The 15,381-nt window shown below is 39.9% G+C and overlaps 2 long non-coding RNA genes and 1 pseudogene across 2 annotated transcripts in view; 2 read left to right on the top strand and 1 right to left on the bottom strand.

The window, feature by feature from the left end:
* LOC143682863 (uncharacterized) overlaps positions 1-3,065 on the bottom strand; it is a 30,927-nt gene extending 27,862 nt beyond the window's left edge. Inside the window, exon 1 of the long non-coding RNA XR_013175336.1 lies at positions 2,948-3,065. This is a non-coding gene — a long non-coding RNA (uncharacterized LOC143682863). The remainder of the gene's footprint in view (positions 1-2,947) is intronic.
* The window catches only part of LOC143682864 (uncharacterized), a 45,787-nt gene that overhangs the window by 5,675 nt on the left and 24,731 nt on the right, over positions 1-15,381 (top strand). The gene's annotated exons all lie outside the window — the stretch shown is intronic.
* On the top strand, positions 7,868-8,699 carry LOC143682460 (BAG family molecular chaperone regulator 1 pseudogene; annotated as a pseudogene).

The following is a 15,381-nucleotide window of genomic DNA, read 5'->3' as shown; positions in this document are numbered from 1 at the left end:
AGTGAAAATATCTACTTTTATGATGATTAAAAATAATGTATGCTCATTATAAACAATCTGATTAAAGAAACAAACAGAATAGAAAATGAAAGTCACCTGTGATCTCAACTTCAAGAGAGAACGGTTGTTAATAGTTTGGTATATATTTCCCCAGACATTTTTCTACGCATATTTAAAGATAGGGAAGACTTACTGAATTCTTATTATAGATGAGATCGCATGCAATGCACTTTAAGATGGTTCATTTTACCTTCACCATGATCTTCAGCGATAGCTACTATTATTATCCCTATTTTGTAGACAAGGATACTGAGACTTACAGAGTCTCAAATGAGATTCCACAGGTTGTAAGGGGTGTAACAGTCTACCCAGGCTGAGTTATGCTATAGTAACAAACATCTTCCAAATCTCAGTGGCTTACAACAGCAAAGGTTCATTTCTTGCTCATGTGAGTGAACAACTTATGGCTCGGGTTCATATTGTCTTTATTCCAGGATTCAGGCTCAGGGTAGGCTCTGTCTAGGACTCTGGGACTTAGCCGATCATTGTGATATAGGGAAAAGAGAACGTAGCACAAGCAACTGATGGCTCTTAAAGCTTCTACCCAGAGTGGGCATACGTCACTTCTGCTTACATTCTTCATTATGAAAGCAGAACACCTGACCAAGGCTGGTATGGATGGACAGGAGAGAACAATATCTGCCCACCCCCCACCTCCACCACCACCACCTTCCAGCCCCCAGTAAATATTTTCAACATAAATACAATTCACTGAAAGCAGTGAGCTGGAATTTTAACCCAGACTGTCTTTAGAACTTAAAAGCTTAACTACTGTGCATTCCTATATTTTTAACTGTAAGAGAAGGAATTCTGTACATTTTGCCAAGGAACCTCCTTTTTCATGTACTCCATATGGGAGATGCTGCTATATTTGTTTGTGCAGACTTAGAGTAGTCTTTTGTAAGGCCACAGAATTTCATATGGTCCTTCTGGGACCCCATGCCCCTCCTGCCTGTTGAACATTTTCATCCCTCCAGACCCAACTCTAGAGGTCTCACCCACTGGAATGGATTATTGCTTCTTCAGCACTCTTCTTACATTTGGTTTACTTCACTTTTGTCACATGCATACCTCAGCTGAGAGTTATTGGTGTAGAGTCTGTTTCCTTCACTAGATTTGGTGCACCCTGAAACAGGAATCTTATCTACCTGCAGAGGAAAAGTTTTATCATCCTGTTCCTGGAAGTGTGCAGTAGAGATGAGATACTGTTTGTGAATTTTGTGAGATTGTGGAATTATCCTCTTTGCTCTACCTGTCAGTGGGTTACATGTGTTGGGTCTATTATGTCAGTGAAACTTGGTTACCCCTCTGGAATTCATGCAGAACTGTGGTTTTGAAGGGATCCTTGAATAGTTCTGTTTTCCTGTATCATTGAAATAACATCTTTAAGGAAACAAAATGGCAAAGTGATAGGAATCACTCCTTAAAGAAAGAATCCTGCAGGAGAAAGACAAATCGAATATAATAATTGCCCTAAATCCATAGGCTCGTCCAGTTTTCCCCTCCCTTCTCTACAGCAAAAGTTACTAAATGAGTGGTAGTTAAACTTTAAGAACAGAGCTTTCAGAGCAAGGAGGAGTGGCTGACATATGGAATAACGCCAGCGCGCTGGGAGCACCGGCTGATTACTAAGAGAGGGTCTCACCACATGGACCCAAACCCGCAGCTTTTCAAACTCTGGGTTGAAAAGCTCCCCTTCTTGAGCTCAGAAGGTTTTACTTTTTAAGAGTGGCAAGTAAAAACGGATCCCTAATCTGCATCACAACCGGGGAGCAACACACTTCGAAAAAAAAAAAAAGCCCTTCCCTGACACAAAGGGCACCGTCATGTGGATGAAACGCGACCCTCCTTAGCAGATCCGCGGCAGAACCAGCCAGGTGCCCTCGGCTTTGCCCGGAAGCAGGCGTCTTGCTTTTATTAACTTACTCGCCTATTAACAGCAATCGGTGCTGTCCTTTCAGTCTAATTGTTACTGAGCACCTGCGTGTGTGGCACACGGCAGGGCCTCTAGCCTGAGCGATCCAAAGGACAAATCCTGCATCCTCTTGTCCTAAAGCCAGCTTTGTGTACGGGAGGTGCTTTGGAAAAGTATATGCATGAGCGGGGCCCAAAAATCAACCAAAGCAACCCAGTTTTCAAGGGGCATGTGGGGTGGGGGTGCGTGCAGGTGGCGCGGCGAGGTCAGAAGGACGCTCTCAGGGGCCTCCCCCTCCTTCCTCCTGCCCTGTCCCCCGTCCATAGCACCTCAGGGGCAAGGCCAGATTTCCGCCCTCACCCTGCGGCCCCGCGGGGAGGCCCATGCGCCCCATTCACTGAGCCCACTCGTGCCGTGGGGATCAAGCCCGGGGAAAACCAGCGCCCTGTGTGGCCCCGGGGACCCTTATCGCAGCTCGCCACGCCGCTTCCCGTCGCGCATCCTGTGCCAATGCTATGTCAAGCCCTTCTTGTATTTTTCAAAGTGTCTTTCGACTCATTTCCTGCGCCTGAACATTTATTTGCTCATGCTGCAAAAACGCGTCCAAGCTGAGAACTCTTTTTGCAAGTTTCATTCAGCTCAGGGTTCCCGGGACCACAGGCCCCCCACCCCCCACCCCCACTCAGAGGCGGGAGCAAACGCTCTCTTAGCTAGAGAGGCCCTGCCCGGCTTTCCTGAAAAACCCCAGCAACTGGCAAGCCAGAGGAGGTTTGTGTTTTTATCCAAGTAAAGACCTGCTCTTCCAATTAAAATATATATATATATCATATAAGAATTAAGTGATCCCCCGCATAATTTAGCATCAGATTATTTTCTGCAGCCCTTGCTCCTGTCCTGTGAGTGGGTAAGAGCAGCCCAGGACCTCCGGGTTGGATCCCTGTACCCATCTCTGCTGAGCCCGGCCCAACTCACTGTAAATAATGCGGCCTGACAAGATTTCTCCTTGCTTTCGCCTTTCTCTTAACCCGTTCAGCCACGCTTGCTTACATCATCCTGGATGGATTTAAATAGCTAACTGTGCTATGTTCTCCTGGATACAAACCGTGCGATTGGTCACCGCCCGGGCTTGTCTTTCCCTACCAAAAGGCAGAGGGAAGAGCTTTGGGGCCAATGGCTGCCAGAGCTTAGCTGTTACAGGAGACCAGTGGGTTTTTTCTGTCACTATGGGAGGGAAAACAGAGAGGCACAACAGGTCTGTCGTGTGCATGGCGATGCTTGCATGCCTGGGCAATGGATTGTGCTGTGCTGATCTTACTACGTCCTAGGCATCACAGAGGGAAAAGATAGTGCAAAGGCTTTGTTCCCTCCTATTCAACTGTAAGCATATTATAAAATGAAGCTCAGTGCTTAACTGATGGAATCATTGCAGCTCAAATTAAAAGAGAAATAAAAGATGGATAGGAAATCTCTGGAAATAGCAACCTTTTGCTTTTCATTTTCAGGGTATGTGAAGTGTTGCAAACATATCAAGCTCAGTTTAACTCTATTGTGCTCATCAATGAAAGCTTTTAATTATTTCTATGGGTATTTTTTAACGAATTTTGAGTTAAGCAGTTGGCTAAGCTATAGTCATTTTCAATGAGAAATGTCTTACAAAGAAAAGGGCTCTAAGAGAAAACTGATGGAAGTAGGTAAGGGTGAGACTAATGTAACCCGCTGGAATCGTATCATTCTAGAATTTTAATTAAGTAAATTTAAAGGCACTAGAGAGCCATCCACACAAATAATAGCCTGAAAGTTACTAGGCTCTGTTTAATACTTTAATCATCGTTCAAAGGAGACTGGAAAACCTTAACCCTATATGCAACCTTGAAATAAAATGAACACAATGTGGGCAGGGGTACAAAGTGAATCCATGGATTCTTATTCAGAAAGTCTTTATTAAAATCTTTGCAGAAAGTATGAGGTATGCAAGTATAATGTAAATTATAATACATATATAGACACACATATGCCTTTCCAAAGAGATTAAGCCACAATCAATTTAAAAGGTAAGACTGAAAGCTCATTCCATTTTATAAGGAATAAAACTAATCCCGTAGTCATTTACTTATAAGGCTGGATACCTGGGGGAGATTCTACATAGTCTGAGCAGTTGCCTTTTGGTTAATGCAGGTTTCTTACTGGACCCCACAACACTCTCAGGCCAGGCCTGGGTATTGTCATTGATTAGATAGAGTCTATCAGACGAAAGCACTATATTTGGTAACACATAGATGATGGCTTAGAAATAACAATCTACTGTGGGCCTAGCTGAGGCCACTAGCTGGAATACATTTACAATCCTGGCAATATTGGAATGCAGGCATCCAGATCTTAAAGTAAAATCAGGCAACCTCCTTATTCTAAATCACTAATACATCACCTATGAATTAGTTATTTTACACTTCAGTGCTTCCGAAATGAAATGTGATTTTCCTTGTTGAGCTACATTAATTCTGGGTAGAGTGTTAGATACATTATCCTTTAAACTTTGTGTGTGTTTAAACCATTTCACAGTTTTTAATAACATACAGAACATTTCACCCAATAGTTCCACTTGAAGGAATTTATCATTTAGATTTGTTCATATATAAGCATTGTTTGTAATAACAAAAGATTGCATACAACCTAAAGGTTTTTTAAAAAGAACTGATACAGATATTATGCAGTATCTATAGAGGGAAAAATTTGCTACCCATCGAAAGAACAAAGCAATACCAAATATGCTGTCATGGAACCATCTCCAAGATACGTTATTAATAGACAAAAGGGGCAGAACAGAGTATACAAAATGCTGCCTTGTGTGTGTGCATTTAAAAAGACTATAAATGCATGCAGGTAGGGAGTACCTCTGGATACTCCTTTCTCCCCAAAAAAGGTAATAGTTGTGGCCTCCAGGAAGAGATAAGGTGGCTAGGGAGAGACAGATGTGAGAGGAACTTGCTTTTAATGTTATAAACATTTTTTTCCAGTTTAAATCAATCTTATGCGGTATAATTTTTATCCAATACAGTGCACTTAAGTGTACAGTTTGATGAGTTTTGATAAAGGAATGTTATGTTCTTTTTATATTCTTTGATTTTGTGCAAGTATTAGAAAAAGTAATTTTAAGGGGAAATATCCCTTAGAGTTAGGTTCTTCTGAAGTTCTGCAAAATAAAGTATTTATATAAAGTGCCTTCTTTTGTTTATAAACTAGCAGTGGGAGTGGGGGAACTTCAAGAAATGAGTTATTCTGATCTTAAAGGTAAATGTCCCACATGGCAGGAAATCACGTGGGGAAGTAGGACAAGGACAGAAAGCCAGGGGGCTGCTACTGTTTCCAAGAGCCAAAAGTACCTCACTCATTATAGAGGATAACACTAGACATGTCATGGGTTTTGTTTTTGTTTTTGTTTTTTTGCATGGGCAGGCTCCGGGAATCGAACCCAAGTCTCCAGCATGGCAGGCGAGGATTGTTGCCACTGAGCCACTGTTGCACCACCCAAGAAATGTCATTTTTAAATGATTACCATATCCAAAGACAGGGAGGTCTTTCTGAAATGTGCTAAAGCCAATCTAATGTTCAGGCTGAACCTCTGTCAGCTAGTCAGGTGACTAGTCAAACTAGTGGTTTCACCTCATGCGGTTTGAAATTTATAAAGTCATCTTGTTCGAGACACTTTGGCCAGTGCTCTGTCAGGAACGTTATAGAAGGCATGAGCAGCAAAGAGGGATACAAAGAGAAGTGGTAGGGTTAAGACAGTGAGCTGGAAGGCCACAAGGCAAGGACCCGGTGAACAAACACCGAGAGAAGTGAAGCTAGAGGCCAAATGTGTCTGAAGAAAAGGCTGAAGAAGTTAAGATGGCCCTCTGCATGCACTGCCCATTTAGGGATGCTAGTCACTAAAATGCACTTTCTGGAAAAATCCCATTTACTGTCATAATTATCACAAGTTAAAGAATTTCTGAGGACAGCCTAAGGAAGGCAATCTTTGCCATCATATCCTGAGCACATGGCAGCCTCACCTTTGTAGACACTCAGTGGTCCCATCAAAAGCAGAGTAATTCCTGCATCAGTACATTATATTCTTCCAGTGGGTTCGCCTACTTAATGTGAGTTCAGTTTAGAAGACTCTGCCAGACAGAATTAAATATATTAGTTTCAAAAATTACAGGGAAAGTATGTTTACGATAGTTCCATTCTGACTGAAACAGTTTTCTAAGTGTCTATCTTTTAAGAGTCCTAGAGAGCTTCCTTACAGGGTGTGCCTCCCAGGTAGAGTTTGTATTACAGCAGCTACTGCAACAAAGGACCACAGGTTGTTTTATTTTGGGCCATCAATAGCTGTCCAAGAGGACTGCTGCAGCAGAAAAGTACATGAAATATCACTTACCGCAGATATTTCTATAAGCAATTATTCCATTCCTTACCTGGATTAATTATTAATCTGTATATTCTAGGTAGATCAGAGTCACAGCAAAGGAGTTATGATGGGACATGATTAATGAGAAGACCTCAAATACCAAATGAGGATAATCCACATGATGGCACCAGTTCTGATTAAGATTCTTATACAAGAAACGATGAAAATCATTTATGAAGCACCTGCTATTGGGCAGGCTTTTGCAGTAAGGCCTGTTCTATACATTATCTCATTGGTTCCTCATGACAATGCTGATGGATTTATAGTTGATGACATTAAGACTCAGAGAGACTTGATGAGGTTAAAATAAGTTGCCCAAGTCTCACAACTGGTTAACGGCAAAGTTGACATTAGAGCCATAGCTGGTTGACACCAAAGCACATGCTTGTTTGCATCCTGCTGACCTGTCAGATTTAACAGCTAAAAGAAGGGCGTAATTTATAAATGGATAAATTATAAATCCATTCATTTAACATATGTATGTAAAAAAAAAATCACAACATCCTTACAATCATTTTCTATTTTAAAGGATTAAGATTGGAGGAGGCATAGTGACTTCTCTTATGGAAATGTCCCCTCTCCTCTGTCTTGGATCAAACTCCAGTTCTTTTAAGATTTAATATTCTTTCTGAAGAGCATTAATTTCCTTTCTTTGTAGTAAATCAAAAAGCACAACAAAGAATGGAACATAGATCTGAAAAGTTTTCAAAATGAAGTTCAGAGAGATAGATATTTTTATATATTTTTTAAATAACGGAAAAATAAAGACACATGGAAAACAAAATAAGAACGTATAGTATCAACAGAAGTTCTAGAAAAAGAAACTAGAGAGAATGCAATGTTCAAGTAGTTGAGACAATTCTAGAATTAATAAAGGATATGAATCCTCCAATTGAAGAAATGCAATGATTGCTGACTGGAATAAATAAAATAGATCCCATTTAGATACACAGCAGTGCAAATGTGGAACCTCAAAAAAATTTTTTAGAACAACCTGACAAAAAGGCATAGTAACTGCAAAGGAACAACAATTAGATTGAGATTTGACATCTCAGCAGCAAAATTGAGTCCAAAATCTAATAGCAAAATATCCTCAAAAACCACTGACCTGGAACCTGTACCCAGTTAAACTATCATTCAAGGGTAATTACGGGTGAAAGAAAAAGATTTTTAGGCAGGGACTGAGAATTTTCTCCCCACTCATTTTTCATGAAAGAACTACTTAAGGATATGCTTTAGGGAGTTGGCACAATGTACTCAGGAGAAAGGATTCCTTAAGCACTAGGTTAGCAATAAACAAACTGACAATGAATTAAGAAAATAATCCCATTTACAATAGCACCAAAAAGAGCAAACTAGGAATAAACTTCATGTCCAAACCTTATACTCTGAAAACTACAAAGCACTGTTGAAAGAAAAATAAATGGAAAGACATACCATGCTTCATGGATCAAAAGACTTCACATTGTTTAGATTGCAATAAACACCCTACCCCACCCCAGCAGCAATGCAATCTCTATCAAAATCCCCGCCGAACTCGGCCGCTCCCTGCTCAGCGCGCTCCCTGCCGGAGCTGGGCCAGCGGGCATGACTGGTTCACCAGGGACACCGCTGCCACCGGCGCCTGTAGGCAGCGGGTGAGGAAGAAAGTATGTCCCCGTGCAGCCCAGAATGAGGACACTGCAGCGGCTGGGCTCAATGTGAAAGTCACCCACAGCAGTGAAAAGCATGACCTTCATGTAACCCCCCAGCAGGGCTGCAGTGAACCGACTGTCCAAGACCTGGTCCAACTTGTTGAAGGGACCAAAGGGGTTCCACCACCTTTTCAGAAACTCATATTTAAGGGGAAGTCTCTGAAGGAAATAGAACAGCCATTGTCAGCACGTGGAACACAAAATGGTTGCCGGGTCATCCTAACTGGGAAAAAGAATAGTCCAGAGGAAGAGGTTGAATTAAAGCAGTGAAAGATTTGGAGCAGTCTGTGCAGAAGATAGCTGACCACTGGAAGGGATGAATAAAGAACTCGTTGGAATTCAGCAGGGTTTTCTGGCCAAGGATTTGCAGGCTGAAGCTCGCGGCAAACTTGATAGGAGAGTAAAAGCAACTATTGAGCAGTTTATGAAGGTTTTAGAGGAGACTGACATACTGATTCTGCCAGGAAATTTCAAAGACAGTAGACTGAAAAGTAAGGGTTTGGTGAAAAAGGCTCAGGCATTCTGAGCTGAGTGTAACACAGTGGAGCAGCTGCAGTCCACAAACTTGGCCCTGGTCGAGTAAAGAGAGGAAGCTGGAAAGGGCTGAGTTGTTCTGAAGAATAACAACACCAGCTCCATCCACTCTGGAACAGAAGTTACCTGATTTCTCCAGGAGTGCTGGGGACAAAGACCAATTGCCAATTTTCCTACTCCTACGCCTGTTCTCAATGAAAAAGCATTGCCTTTGCAAACTTAATAGAGCTCCTGTTTTTTTCTCCTTGTCTCTAGCCACTTTGTCTGGAGAGGGCTTCTTTTGACTTTGAGTGCTTTTGACTTTGAGCGCTTTTTTGAGGACTAATGAGAGCCTCATCCTTGGTTAGTTCCAGGTTTACAGGCCACCCAGATGTTCAGATACATTAGGGTTTTTTGCCCTGTGATCCTGTAGTCCATAGATACAAAACTAGAATCACTAAGAGGTTGGGTTGAATCAAGTATGTTGGGAATGGCTTGGAACAGTGTTCAGCCTCCATGTAGTTCAAGTATCTACAGCTGGCCTGTTTGTTGGTTCACAGATCCTGTCTCACCTTCCACAGACCCTGCCTCTCAGATTGATTCTCTACTTGAAACCAGGCCAGAACCATGGCTTAGGATGGGCAGAGAGGGCAGCCAGAGCAGAGAAAGCAGGAAGAAAGACAGCCATGAACTTCTCAAGAGTAATATGTACTTTCTGCAAGGACACAAGGATGTTTCTGTTAACTGTACCCTTCTGAGATCTGTATTTCCTTCAAAGCTGTTCCTGTCCTGTTTTGTGACCCTTTTTCTACCATTGTTATTTAAAATCGGGTTTGAGCATCCATCAGCAAGCAAAAGGTTTAAAACTCTTTTTTTTTTTTTTTTGAGTGGCAAGGTATGAGTAGGAAAAGCTTTCTGTCTTTCTAGTTGTAATTTATTTAATACAGTCCTGAGTAGCCTGAGGAAAAAAAAATCCAATTTGCCTTTTTTTTTTGCAGAAATTGGGAAGCTCAAGACTAAAAAATTCATGTATAAATGCGAGGGATCCAGAATAGCCAAAACAATCCTGAAAAAGAACAAAGTTGGAATAATCAAACTTCTCAATTTCAAAATCTACTGCAAAACTACAGTAATGAAGACAGGATAGACAAGTAGATGAATGGAATAGATTGAGAGTTCAGAGGTAAACTCTATATTTCATTTATGGTTAATTGATTTTTTCAAGAGTACAAGACAATTCAATGGGGGAAAGAATAGTTTTCAACAAATGGTGTCGGGACAACTGGATAGTCACATGCAAAGAATGAAGTTGGGCCCCAACTCACACCATACACAAAAATTAACTCAAAATGGATCATAGACCTAAATGTAAGAGCTAAAACTATAAAACTCCTAGAAGATCATTTAAGAATACATCTTCATGACCTTGGGTTAGGCAAAGCCTTCTTAGAGATGGTACAAAAAGCACAAACAACAAAAGAAAAAAATAGATGAATTGAACTTCATCAGAATTTTAAAATGTAGTGCTTCAAAGGATACTATCAAGAAAATGAAAAGGCAACCCACAGAACAGGATAAAATATTGGCAAGTTATAATACTGAGAAGGGACTTGCATTTAGAATATATAAAAAAATCTTAAAACTCAGTAATAAAAGACAACCACATTTTCAAATGGACAAAGGATCTGAATCTCCAAAGGTGATATACCTATGGCCGATAATTACATGGAAAGATACTCAACATCATTAACCATTAGGGAAATATAAATAAAAGCCATGAGATACCACCACACTCTAGAATGGCTATAATTGAAAAAACATAACAACAAGTGCTGGTAAGTATGTGGGGAAATTGGAACTCTCATGCCCTGCTGGCAGGACTGTAAAATGGGAAAGCCACTTTGGAAAACAGTCTGGCCATTCCCTAAAGGGCTGAACATGAAGTTACTACTATAGGACCCAGCAATTCCATTCAGAACTGAAAATATATGCCATATAAAAACTTGTACATGAATGTTCATACCAGCATTATTCATAATAGCCAAAAAGTGGAAATAATCCAAATGTCTGTCAACTGATGAAGTGATAACTAAAATATGGCATATTCATACAATAGAATATTAATTGGCCATAAAAAAGAATGAAGAACTGATACATGCTATAACATGGATGAACCTTGAAAACATTATACTAAGTGACAGAAGCCAGACACAAAATACCACATATTGTATGATTCCATTTCTACGAAGTGTGTGGAATAGCCAAATCTACAGAAACAGAAAGTAGATTAGTGATTGCCTAGAGCTATCTCTAGTGGGGATATAGGGAGTGAATGCTAATAGGAGATTTCTTTGCAGTGTCATAACAATGTTCTAAAAATAGTGTGGGGATAGTTGCACAACTCTGTGAACACAACAAAAAACGTGGAAGTTTACGCTTTAAATGGGTGAATTGTATATTCTGTGAATAAATGTTAATAAAGCTGTGAAAAAGAAGCAATGGATAATAAAGAAATTGATAAACATACAGTCAAATTTAGACAATAGTATGAAACAATCATAACAAAAGTACTAATTTGGGAGTTATAAGAAAAAGATGGAACTAAATACTAGAACCAATAATATGTGGGAGCACAGAAAGAATGCTTAGAGATAAAATATTAGAAGTCTTTATTTTGTTTGAAACCAAAGCAGAGGTATTGATTAACCTATGAGAATGTTGACCAGTATGGTTATTAAGTATTTTTAAAAAAGAAATAGAGACATTTGACCCATCTGGAGGTTGTAGGTTTCTGGAAAGTTACTCTAGTGTGTGGAACCCTCGTGGAATCTTATACATTGTCCTAGGTGTTCTTTAGGATTGGCTGGAATAGTCCTGGTTGGGGCTTGGCAAAAGGGAATGCTTTTAAAATTTCACCATTAAGAATACTGTTTGCTATAGGGTTTTGGTTGATACCGTTTTTCAAGTTAAGGGATTTTCCTTCTATTCCTAGTTCACTAAAGGAAATTACATTCAGAGTGCTGAGGGAAAATAATCGTCAACCTAGAATTCTATATCTTGTTAAACTATCATTAAAGAGTGAGGATGAAATAAGATACATAATTTGCAATGATATAAAAAACTATAAGGTCCCTAGAAATAAATCTAACAAAGGATATGGGAAAACTTTATGGAGAAAACTCTACAGTTTTTTGTAGAGCTTAAGTGACAACCTGAATAAATACAGAGCTCTACCATGTTCATGTGTGGGAACACAATAGCTTTTCTGTAGTGGTTTTCCTAAATTTACATATAAATTTATTAAGTTCTGTTCAAAATTTCTGGAGAATTTTTTTCACTGACCTTGATAAGCAGATCAGAAAAGTCATACAGAAGATCAAAGGGCTAAAAGTAGGGAAAAACATTTTGAAACAGAATAACAGAACCATCCTAACAGACATTAAGGTTTAATCACAAAATTATAATAATTAAAATATTCTGGTATCATCATTTTGATAAACAGATCAATGGGACAGATCTTCTGAAAAACCTAGAAATACATATAAGTAGGAACATGTAATATGACAGAAGTGACAATACAAATCAGCAGGGAAAGAATGACCATTCAATAAATGGCTCTCATACTATTGACAGTCCTATTTTCGAAGAGAAAAATAGTTTCTTGCCTCACAGCATGCAGAAAAATAAATTTCAGATGTGTTAAAGGAATTCTGTAAACAAAAAGTTTAGACAGAACAATAGGAGAATTATCTATGACATGCCTGGCAGCATTTATTAAACAAGACACAAAGGAAAAAGTCATCATGGAAAAGTGATAAATTGACCTACATTTAAAAAAAAAACAACTTTCTAATGACAAGTGAACAAAAAGACAAACCACAGACTTGGAGAAAATATTAGCAACCTACATTTCCAATCAAGGATTTTTATCTAAAATATATCATGAGTTCCTACAAATAATAAAAGAGAGAGAGAGAGAGAGAGAGAGAGAGAGAGAGAGAGAGAGTATGCTGATTTGAAAGGAAGTACGCCCCCTAGAAAACCCATGTTTAAATCAAAATATCATTTTGTAAAGGTAGAATAATCTCTATTCAATACTGTATGTTTGAAACTGTAATCAGATCATCTCCCTGGATGATGTGATTTAGTCAAGAGTGGTTGTTAAACTGGATTAGGGGATGACATGTCTCCACCCATCTGGGTGGGTCTTGATTGGTTTATTGGAGTCCTATAAAAGAGGAAATATTTTGGAGAATGAGAGATTCAGAGAGAGCAGAGAATGCTGCAGCACTACGAAGCAGAGTCCACAAGCCAGAGACCTTTGGAGATGAAGAAGGAAAACACCTCCCGGGGAGCTTCATGAAACAGGAAGCCAGGAGAGGAAGTAGCAGATGATACCTTGCTTGCCATGTGCCCTTCCAGCCGAGAGAGAAACTGTGACTGTGTTCGCCATGTGCCTTTCCAGATGAGAGAAACCCTGAACTTCATTGGCCTTCTTGAATCAAGGTATCTTTCCCTAGATGCCTTAAATTGGAAATTTCTATAGACTTGTTCTGATTGGGACATTTTCTCGGCCTTAGAGCTGTAAACTAGCAACTCATTAAATTCCCACCTTTTTAAAAGCCATTCCGTTTCTGCTATATTGCCTTCCGGCAGCTAGCAAACTAGAACAGAGAGAGAGAAAAAAAACAACCAAACAGGCAGAGGATATGAACAAACAATTAGCAGAAGGGGACACTGAACAATCGATAAACACATGGAAATGTGTTCAACCTCACTAAAAGTCAAGAGATACAAATTAAATACAAAGAGGTATTATTCCAAACCTTTTGGATTGGAATTTTTAACATTTACAATACAGTGGTTGGTGAGGTTGGAGAAACAGAAATATTCATCCACTGCTAATGGGAATGTAAATTGGTATAGCCAATGTAGAGAACAATTTGGCAATACCTGGTAAAGTTAATATATAATCTATGACCAACTAACTTTTCCACCTCTATTTGTCTAGAAGCTCCCAAGAGACATAGGGGCACAAGGAGATACGAATAAGAATGTTCTTTTCAGTGCTTTGTGTAATAGCTAAAAATGGAAACAAGATACTTCACCCTTGGAAGTGAAAAAGCTAAACAAAATGTGGATTATTCCTATGATGCAACATGACACAGCAGTTAAAGTAAGTGAACTAGATCTATGCCATCTACATGGATAAACGAAAATATATAATGATAAGCTAAGAAGCAAAATATAATCTCCATAAAATTTTAAACACATGAAACAATAGTATATTTTTTATCAATACATTAAAGACACAAAGGTTATGAACCACACCTCCGAGAGAGCAGGGAGAGCTTCCTGATCCAGGTGTCCTAATAGTACACATCTAGAGAGGTTCCTGAATACACACTCCATAAAAGAAGGCAAGAGGATTTGTTGAGAATGACTAAATCAGTCATGAGAATTCTGTACAATTCGCTGTATATGTTTATGTGGAAAGAACCCTAAAGGACATTCAGTGGGTTCTGGTATTGACCGCTAGCTCCTTTCACTAAAGGACCCCACTCTCAAGAAGTGCAGCTGACTCCTTATAATAGGGAGCTTCTTTTGTTGCTCAGATGTGGCCTCTTTCTTTAAACCAACTCGACAGGTGAACCCTCTGTCCTCCCCACCCCTAAATGGGACATGACTCCCAAGGGGTGAAAATCTTCCTGGCATCGTGGGTCAGAACTCCTGGGGTGAACTGGGACCCAACATCATGGGAACGAGAAAGGGTTCTTTACCTAAATAGGGAAGAGAGAAATGAGGCAAAATAAAGTTTCAGTGGCTGAGAGATTTCAGAGTCAAGAGGTTATCCTGGAGGTTATTCTTATGCATCATATAGCTTATCCCCTTTTGAGTTTATGGTATATTGGAGTGGCTGGAGAGAAGTAGCTGAAACTGTTGAGCTGTGTTCCAGTAGCCTTGATTCTTGAAGGCTGTATAATTATATCACTTTTACAATGTAACCATGTGATTGTGAAAACTTTGTGTCTGATGCTTCTTTTATCCAGGGTATGGACAGATGAGTAAAGAAACATGGATAAAAAATAAATTAATAACAGGGGGCTTAAGGGGCAAAATAAATTGGATAGATTGAAATACTAGTAGTCACTGACAGGGAGGGGTAAGAGGTATGGTATGTGTAAGTTTTTTCTTTCTTATTTCTCTTTCTGGAGTGATGCAAATGTTCTAAAAATGATCATGATGACAAATACACAACTATGTGGTGATATCGTGAGCCACTGATTGTATACCATGTATGGAAGGGATGTGTGTAGAGATTTGTCAATACAAATTCAAAAAAAACAAATGGGGCTAAGGAAATGGTCTGGCCCAACTCCTGTCTTTTCAGTTCCTGGTTTTTCTCCCACATCCAGCCTTCACTGGAAATCCCCTTCCTGTTTCAGAAGGATTCATTCTTTTTGTTTCCTTCTATACTCACCAAAAGTACAGGACCAATGCCCCAAGTTTTACCTTCTGCTTTCCGTGGAAGGTACTGTCTTCCAGCAGGCTGCTCTGCCAGTGCTGAGGAACTGACCAGCCCAGTTATGCCTCTCTGGTTGGTGCTTGTGCCATCTGTTCTTGTGCCTACTCCGGGGACAGGGTTTGCCTCCCTGGGTAATGTTAGTTTCCTTCTGTGTGCTGCAATGCTGGGCAGAGGGCCTTCAAACCCTCTTCAGCTTGGAGGTTTAGAACCATAACACTTCCTGGGG

The sequence above is a fragment of the Tamandua tetradactyla genome, chromosome 5 (genome assembly GCF_023851605.1).
Source record: "Tamandua tetradactyla isolate mTamTet1 chromosome 5, mTamTet1.pri, whole genome shotgun sequence".
In the NCBI taxonomy this organism is placed as follows: domain Eukaryota; kingdom Metazoa; phylum Chordata; class Mammalia; order Pilosa; family Myrmecophagidae; genus Tamandua; species Tamandua tetradactyla.
The sequence above is the reverse complement of the archived record's forward strand: the minus strand, read 5'-3'. Positions and strand labels throughout refer to the sequence as shown.